This window comes from Macrobrachium nipponense, chromosome 30 (genome assembly GCF_015104395.2).
Source record: "Macrobrachium nipponense isolate FS-2020 chromosome 30, ASM1510439v2, whole genome shotgun sequence".
In the NCBI taxonomy this organism is placed as follows: domain Eukaryota; kingdom Metazoa; phylum Arthropoda; class Malacostraca; order Decapoda; family Palaemonidae; genus Macrobrachium; species Macrobrachium nipponense.
Window position 1 is genome coordinate 25,786,368 of NC_087218.1, and position 9,170 is coordinate 25,795,537.

The 9,170-nt window shown below is 33.3% G+C and overlaps 1 protein-coding gene across 7 annotated transcripts in view; it reads right to left on the reverse strand.

Moving 5' to 3' along the window:
• The window catches only part of LOC135202379 (UNC93-like protein MFSD11), a 99,826-nt gene that overhangs the window by 64,561 nt on the left and 26,095 nt on the right, over positions 1 to 9,170 (reverse strand). The window lies entirely within an intron of this gene.

Below are 9,170 nucleotides of genomic sequence, written 5' to 3' on the forward strand. Positions count from 1 at the left end.
CAGAATGAATAAAAAAGTAAGACAACCAATACAACAAGACAACAGATGAGAAAGCAAAAGATTCATCAAACTGTATTTAGAGCATTTATCGCGTCGATAAGAGCAGAAAGACTGTACGCATATCTTTGAGAACTAAGATTACTCGGTTTCTTCAAAGGCTCGGCTGCCGAAGTTTAAGCCCAGGCACGACTTCGGCGATGTGGGAAACGTGATGGATTCCACGTAATACCATCTTTCTATCATCGTTCGTTAACTTCTAAATATGACATACCGTAATAATAATAATAATAATAATAATAATAATAATAATAATAATAATAATAATAATAATAATAATAATAATAATAAATAATATTATATACAGTAAGAAAATAATGATAAAATACAAATTAAACGCTCAAATAGAAACCAACGAAATCATAAATACCAACCTTAATAATAATAATAATAATAATAATAATAATAATAATAATAATAATAATAATAATAATAATAATAATAATAATAATAATCTCACAACCGCTCGGCAGTAATATAATTTACCTGTTGCTACGTTGCTACAAAGAAACTCATGCGAAGGTTGAGAAACTGAAATATTATAAACTGAACGGCACACAGACGGCCATTCTAATAATAATAATAATAATAATAATAATAATAATAATAATAATAATATAATAATAATAATAATATATATATATGTGTATATATATATATATATATTATATATATATATATATATATTTTATATATAGCAGGAAAATTATGTTAACAAGATGGAATTTATACTCTCACAAAAAAACAATAATAAAATCATAAACACCAACCTTAATAATAATAATAATAATAATAATAATAATAATAATAATAATAACTAATAATAATAATAATAATAAATATACATACATACATACAGCTGATAATAAAATTGGAAACACAAACTCAAATCATAAACAACAACCGTCATATTATAACAGTTTGTTCAGCAAATATTTAAACAGTAAGTAGAGAATCAAGAGCGATAAAAGTCATGAAGTAAATACGAAATACAATATAGGATAAGTGTAATGAATGAATAAACACCTCCCTGTTACAATAACCTCTCTTCGTCCTTAAGTCAACAGTATACGTTAATACCCAACAAACCTATAATAAGCTGACGAAAGGAATAAACACGTGTATATAGATGTGTATGTGTATGCATGTGTATATATATATATATATATATATAGTATATATATATGTATATACATATATATATAAATATATATATATATATATATATATGTGTGTGTGTGTGTGTATGTATGTATGTATGTATGTATGTATGTATGTATGTATATATAATATATATATATATATATATATATATACTATACATATCTATATATATATATATATATATATATATATATATATATATATATATATATATATACATACACTGTCACTTTCTCGTGAGACTCATTCAAGATACATACGGGGGTTGGGGAAGACTTGGAGGAGGAAGAGTTGGAGCAGAGGTAAGGGGGAACAGGGGGGAGGAAAGGGGAAAGGGGAGGAAGGAAAACGGGAGGGGATAGACCATAAAACCGACCACTTTCACTTTTCCAGAGAAGTCTATCAGTGAGGTGAGTGGCCACTAGCCCGTAAGCACACTTCAGACTGATGCCTCTCTCGTTTTTTCCCTCTATGTGACGTTACGTGGGAAATGAAAACTTGCGTTATACACTTGCATAAAAACTGAAGCATTTTCCTTTCTTTTTCAGAAAAAGGCCTCAAAAGGTAACAAAATTTGTATGTTGATTTCCATAATTTGTTTTTTTTTTTCATGATCTCAGAATCGAGTCCACATTTTAAGTGTCTGCCATCAATTCCTCTCTCCTTCCTTACTCACAAAGTTAAAAGTTTACGTTACACTTTTTTATAAATACAAAAGTAATTTTCTGCACTTGTCCTGCTTCTTAATGAGCGCCATATTCTTGGCAAATTTAAATTTCAAGTCAATGGTCCCCTGTGGGTTTGTTCCATATGAATAGTGTTCATCTTCTGAATAATAATAATAATAATAATAATAATAATAATAATAATAATAATAATAATAATAATAATAATAATAATAATAATAATAATAATAATAATCACTTTCCTGCATTGTATGCGGGCCCATGTGGGACTTAAAGAAACTTTTACTTTACTTTCAACACTGAACAAGAGTAATTTACCAAAGCAACAAATGTATTAAGTCGCAAGTCTTTCTCTTCGTAAAGATCAGAGTGATTTTAGCGAAATTCTAACACGAGGGAAGCTGCAATTACATGGGTCAAGATGACAAAAATATATAAACTTTAGTAAATCGATATTTCATAAAAACAAATCTGAAGACAATTAAAAAACAAGCATTAAATTTACCCGACAACCTCAATATTGTCTTTTTCGTTTTGGTGGAAAATGAAAATTAAACTTTTCAAAATCGTTCGTCTATTTGGCTCAAAGGCAGCTGAAAATTCTTGAATGAGAGAGAGAGAGAGAGAGAGAGAGAGAGAGAGAGAGAGAGAGAGAGAGAGATTTGGCTCAAAGACAGCTGAAGATTCTTGAGAGAGAGAGAGAGAGAGAGAGAGAGAGAGAGAGAGAGAGAGAGAGAGAGAGAGGTATCATTATGAATAATTCAAAGGTCATAAAAAGATTACGAGACTGCAGACTAAAAAGGACGATGGCGAAGTGCGCCTAAAGTCTTTATCTATTTCCTTTCAACTTCTACCGGATGAATATATATTTACTCTGACAACTACAAATTGTTAAACAAAATTTGCCTATTTCCTTTCAAACTCTATCATATGAAAAAGTGATCAATCTAACTATAATGAATCGTTAAAAGTAAAAACTAGACTATACAGCAACGCCTACAGAATTCCACCAACCCACAAGGACGAGAAAATGTCTCAACGCCGAAGACCTGACCATTGAAGTATCTGACCTTCATTTTCTGACTTCTTAAAACAAAAGAGGAACAAGAGCGCGCAACCCCTCACACGCACGTACATCTCTCTCTCTCTCTCTCTCTCTCTCTCTCTCTCTCTCTCTATATATATATATATATATATATATTATATATGTGTGTGGTGGGTGTGTGTGTGTGTGTGTGTGTGTGTGCGCGTGTGTATATATAATATATATATATATATATCATATATATATACTATATATATAGGCTACACACATATAGATATATATATAAAATTAGACAATTGATCATCCAGTCAAAGGAACTGTGAAATTACAAAACAGAAAATCAAATTAGCATAAAACAAGACACATTTATAATATATATATAATATATATATAATATATTATATATATATATATATATATATAATACACAATTATATGTGTATATAGAAAAGCAAATGTAACATTAACTAACCCCAAGCACAATGCAACTGCATGGCGAGAACAAGACAAGGAAAACCCACCACAAATAACTATTAACGCGCTTTTTTAATACTTCCCAGAAAAATCATTGACATTAACTAGCCGAGTAATATGAAGTTTAACGAGACAAGTTAATAACCAGGCACCTCATTAACTATTCCGTCCACGAAAGCGTCGCGTTAATCATCACTAAATCTATTGAAATGATGAAGTATAATGTTATGAATCCAAGGACATGCAAATGGCATCTTGTTCATCTCACCGTGTTTCTCAAGGGCTGGTTTCATGAACTCGTGCTTCCAATTGCATACAAGTTGGATTTCGAACTTTTTGAAGCGATACTTCCTCAAAACTATAGTGCGATCAAGGGCACTTTTACACTCATATATACGTAACTATATATATACTAGTATTTAAATATTTATATATACGTGTATATATATGTGTGTGTATACATAGTACATATACATATATTTGTGTGATTGTAATATGCATACATACATACAAAAATACATACAAACATAATATATATATATATATATATATATATATATATATATATATATATATAATATATGTATATATATATATATATGCATACATAAAGAACCCACTTTGAACCCCTGCAAGCTGTTATGCAAAAGACATAAGAAGCAATACGTGTCAGAATTATTCTTTTTCAATCTTCTACTGTATTATTTGTGTGTATATATGTATATATGTATATATATATATTTATATATATTAAGAAACTACTAAAAATCCCCTAAATAAAACAACCAGTGTTACACAAAAAATATATCAAAATTACAAAACATAAAACAAAGAAAAACGCATAACACCACAACAATCCTCAAAGCTTCAAAGAGAGAGAGAGATAGAGAGAGAGAGAGAGAGAGAGAGAGAGAGAGAGAGAGAGGTGGAATCGACGTGGGTACAAAAAACGGGAAAACCGAGGGAGAATACACAAACAAGTGGGACTAAATAGGGGGTTATAATACCGAGAGAGAGAGAGAGAGAGAGAGAGAGAGAGAGAGAGATAGCTTTATTTATAGAAGTACTTCATTACAGATACACAGCCTTCAATAACAACCCAGCATCTGAGGCACAGAAAGTTATCAACGCACAAAAAGATATAATTTACAAGGAACACGCACTGCGTAGGAGTGTACATCACAGTACTTCCACGTAAACGACAATTTACAGCTGTGCTGTGTCGGTTGTCCCTTGTAAATGGTGGGGGAGGGGGAGAGTGGAGGGGGGAAGATAGAGGGGGGGGGAAGGAGAGAGGGTAGGTGGATGGAGGGGGGGGGGGAGTATTTACACTCGTGGCAGTGGTCATGAACTTGAACACACATCTTCAAGGTCATGACTGAATCTATCTCTGCCGCTGGTGTGACGCAACCAAGCAAGCAATGCTCGCTTGATTATCTAGATAAGGAAAAGACGCCACAGTCTTGCTTGCTTGCTTGATTGAGACTTCTGATAAAGAAGCGGCGTCTATTGAGCTTGATTCAGGTTTGTTTTTTTTACGCTTGAGAGATAAGTGTGGAAGGGATGTTCTCCCAAGGAACTGAACTTAAAACTCAATGAAGATTATTCTTAGTGTTAATGGGAAGGTTATGGAGCATCTAGCCAAACGACCTATAGCTAATCAGCGAAGAGTCTACAACAAGTCCAACAGCACTGAATTAATCAGTGTTACTTTCGACACACACAAACTCATATACAAAACTCAGCCCCCATATACATACATACTACACATACACTTTTTGCATCAGATGACGTGTTTTAATAATTTACTTACATTTTTATTTATTAATTTATTAATACATTAATTTATCTGTTTTTCTAATAACTGGTCACTGTCTGTATTTTCCATTACCTCGCGGTAGCGCCTCAGTGGCGTGGTAGGTTTGGTCTTGACCTGCCACCTCCTTGGCCGCGAGTTCGATTCTCGGGCATTCCATTGAGGAGTCAGAGATGTGTATTTCTGGTGAAAAAAGTTCCCACTCGACGTGGTTCGGAAGTCACATAAAGCCGTTGGTCCCGTTGCTGAATAACCACTGGTTCCATTCAAATAAACAAACATTACCTCGCAGTACTTCTTTCGAATGAACACCATATATTTATGGAACACCATGTCTTCAGAAGCTTGTATTGCAAGTCAATGGCCACTGTGGGCGTTTTCCTTATGAATAGGGTTCACCTTCTGAATAATAATAATAATAATAATAATAATAATAATAATAATAATAATAATAATAATAATAAACTTCCCTAAATTCAAAATTATAATAGGTATGATCTTCCCAAGAACATTCCCCAAAGTTGAATTCCCATGAGAAAAAGATTTTTTTTTAAATGACATAAAAACGAATGAACGGTTAAAAAAAAGTACCATAAAAACTAATACCACTGACAGAAAAATAAAAAAGATATGATGAAAAAAACAACACGGAACTTCATTAACCGAGAAAACGCCACATGGACACACACTTGCTAATCGGTTTTTGTGAATAACCTTGAACCTTTACATAATTATTAGCTTGTAATAAAATCATAGAAATTCCGCATACCCAGCAACACACGAGACACAGAGAGAGAGAGAGAGAGAGAGAGAGAGAGAGAGAGAGAGATAGAGAGAGAGAAAAGCCTACCTTTCTTTAACACACGCCGACACACACTCACACACATACGCAAAGCAAACAATGGAGTTTTAGAACAAAACACGATTATATTCAAGACAATAACGTTAAATGAAAATCTGAAATACATCGAACTTCTGGGGAAGTTTAATTGAACTTATTCGTGAGGAGAAACTACACAGATACGTATAGCACATAACAACATCCCACGACTTACATCATCCTCAGGTGCAACTCCGTTGACAAACTCAGATGACGCAGTCTGTCACGGATCTCTCTCTCTCTCTCTCTCTCTCTCTCTCTCTCTCTCTCTCTCTCCTTCTTTAGAATCTTCAGCTCCATTTGAATCAGATATACGAACGAATTATATATATGTATATATATACATATGAATGTAAGTATGTATGTTTGTATGTGTGTATACATACATACATACATTCATATATATATATATATATATATATATATATATATTTATATATATATATATATAGATTCGTTTCTTATATCTGATTCAAAGGGATCTGAAAAAAAAATTCTAAAAGAGAGAGAGAGAGAGAGAGAGAGAGAGAGGGATGAGAGAGAGAGAGAGAGAGAGAGAGAGAGAAATTAACTTAAGGTTAAAATATGGTGCCACTTAAGAAATTCCATCAAGAATTCATTTAGCTCATACACACAAATATATATATATTATAATATATATATATATCATATATATATAATATATATGTGCGTGTGTGTGTGTGTGTGTAAGTATATATATTAGTTTGACACGCAAGCGTATCTCCCTGTTAGATGCTTGATAGGCCAAGCACGGGACAAGCCTCCGCAAGCAAGCAGGTTTATCATACGTCGCAATGCCTTTCTCCTTATCCAATGACCCCAACGGTTCCCTGACTCCATCGCCACCCCCTCCCCCCCCCACCCCAACCACAGCTCCCAATCCCGCACCACCTCCTCTCTTCAAAATAACACTAAAGCAAAAGGAATTTAAAGGGCAAACGTAGGTCAGTTGCAAATTACGCAGGAGAGCAGCATGACGAGGCATCGTCCAAAATGGAATATCAATAAAATGTAGTGTATTTATCATAAAATCTAATTAAAATGAGTAAAATTAAAATACGCAGTCATGCATAAATGACGCACAACATAACGTCACTATAACAAATAATTTTTTTAAAAAGTTATTTTAAACTTGAAGGTAATAAAATAAGTTGAACCTGTTCAATATCTAGCGAGAGGAGGCACCTTTAAATCACTGCTTATGAAAATTAGTTGAAACAGTTTCTTCGGCATAATGCTGTATGAGCCACGGCCCATGAAACTTTAACCACAGCCCGGTGGTGGCCTGTTCTATATCGCTGCCAGGTGCACGATTAAGGCTAACTTTAACCTTGAATAAAATAAAAACTACAGAGGTTAGAAGTCTGCAATTTGGTATCTAAGATGATTGGAGGATGGATGACCAACATACCAATTTGCAGCCTTCTAGCCTCAATAGATTTTAAGATCTGAGAGCGGAGAGAAAAAGTGCAGGCGGACAGACAAAGTTTCCTTTTACAGAAAACTAAAACTAAGACTTTGTACTCGCAGCGTTTCATATAAGTTTCGAAATTAACGTAATAGTGGTATAATATTCCGCTGATATATTACCCTGTGGATATAAATCCCATGTTATGCTACACATATCTTCAGTTACCTTATTTAGAACGTGCTAGATTCAGTGTAAATGCGATGGATGTTATTCGAAGTTAAATCACGGTATCGAACAACGTAATCAGATCTGCATGCTAAGTACACAGGCGTAATTTGCAATGGCAACACGCTCATATATCGCTATGTTACGGGAATACCAGACTACTCTTCATGCACTGGGCAAAAGCTTGTCAATACCGGGATTCATTAACACAAGTTTCTCTTACAGTGACCAAACTTTATCTCATTCTTTATTTAAAAATGCTCTCTCTCTCTCTCTCTCTCTCTCTCTCTCTCTCTCTCTCTATATATATATATATATATATATATATATATATATATATATATATATATATATACATCATATATATATATATATATCATATATACATAATAATATACTATACATATACATATATATGTATGTGTATATATATATATATATATATATATATATATATATATATATGCTTAAAAAACCACAGCAGATGCAAGTGACTTCATGATGTAAGCCAATACCACAGGATAAAATAATAGGCAGAAATTCTAACCGAGCGCTTTCGTCCTTTAATGAGACATTAGAGAGAGAGAGAGAGAGAGAGAGAGAGAGAGAGAGAGAGAGAGAGAGCATTTCTAAATAAAGAATGAGAGGAAATCCATCAAAAACAACTTTTTCCGTCACAAAAGCAGATGGTGAAAGACCGACAAGTTTTGAAGTTTCATCTGCCGCCGCCCGGCTTCACTCTCAATCCTGACTCTCGATCCTACGCGTCACTTTCTAATCTCCATCCCTGATATAATTATATAATTCTAAATAAATAAACTTCTTGAAGAAATGAGTCAATATCGCGCAACGGATTATTTTTGCCACCCCGATCCTTCGTCAACTTCATTAATTCCAGATTGAGTGGAGGGTTCTCTAAACCAGTAGTTCTACAGAACCGGTTATGGTTGGTGAGCCTGCGCAGAACGATGCGCACATAAACATAAACAGACACACACACACATCCGTACCGGTTACACCTCCCCTTCACTTTCGTCCTCTCCTCTCCCATTTCTCTTTCTTTTCCTTCATGCCCTCTTCGTGGTTTTCTTTAGATTATTAATTTTTATTTGTATGTACTGCTTTCTCTAAATTTTAATATAAGCATTTTCAAGTCAAGTACTTGGCACTACCTTCGAAAATGGTTTTACTTTTCATTCAACTTCTTTTAAGCAAAATTTACCACTATCGATATTCTTCCAACAAATGCCCACCTTTCTTGAATATCTAATATAATCTAGACCTTCATATAATTATATACGTATTTTGCGCACTTGTACGAAAATACATAAAAGATCACAAAAAATATTTTATGACATAAGAATAAATACATACATAATTACCACAACATA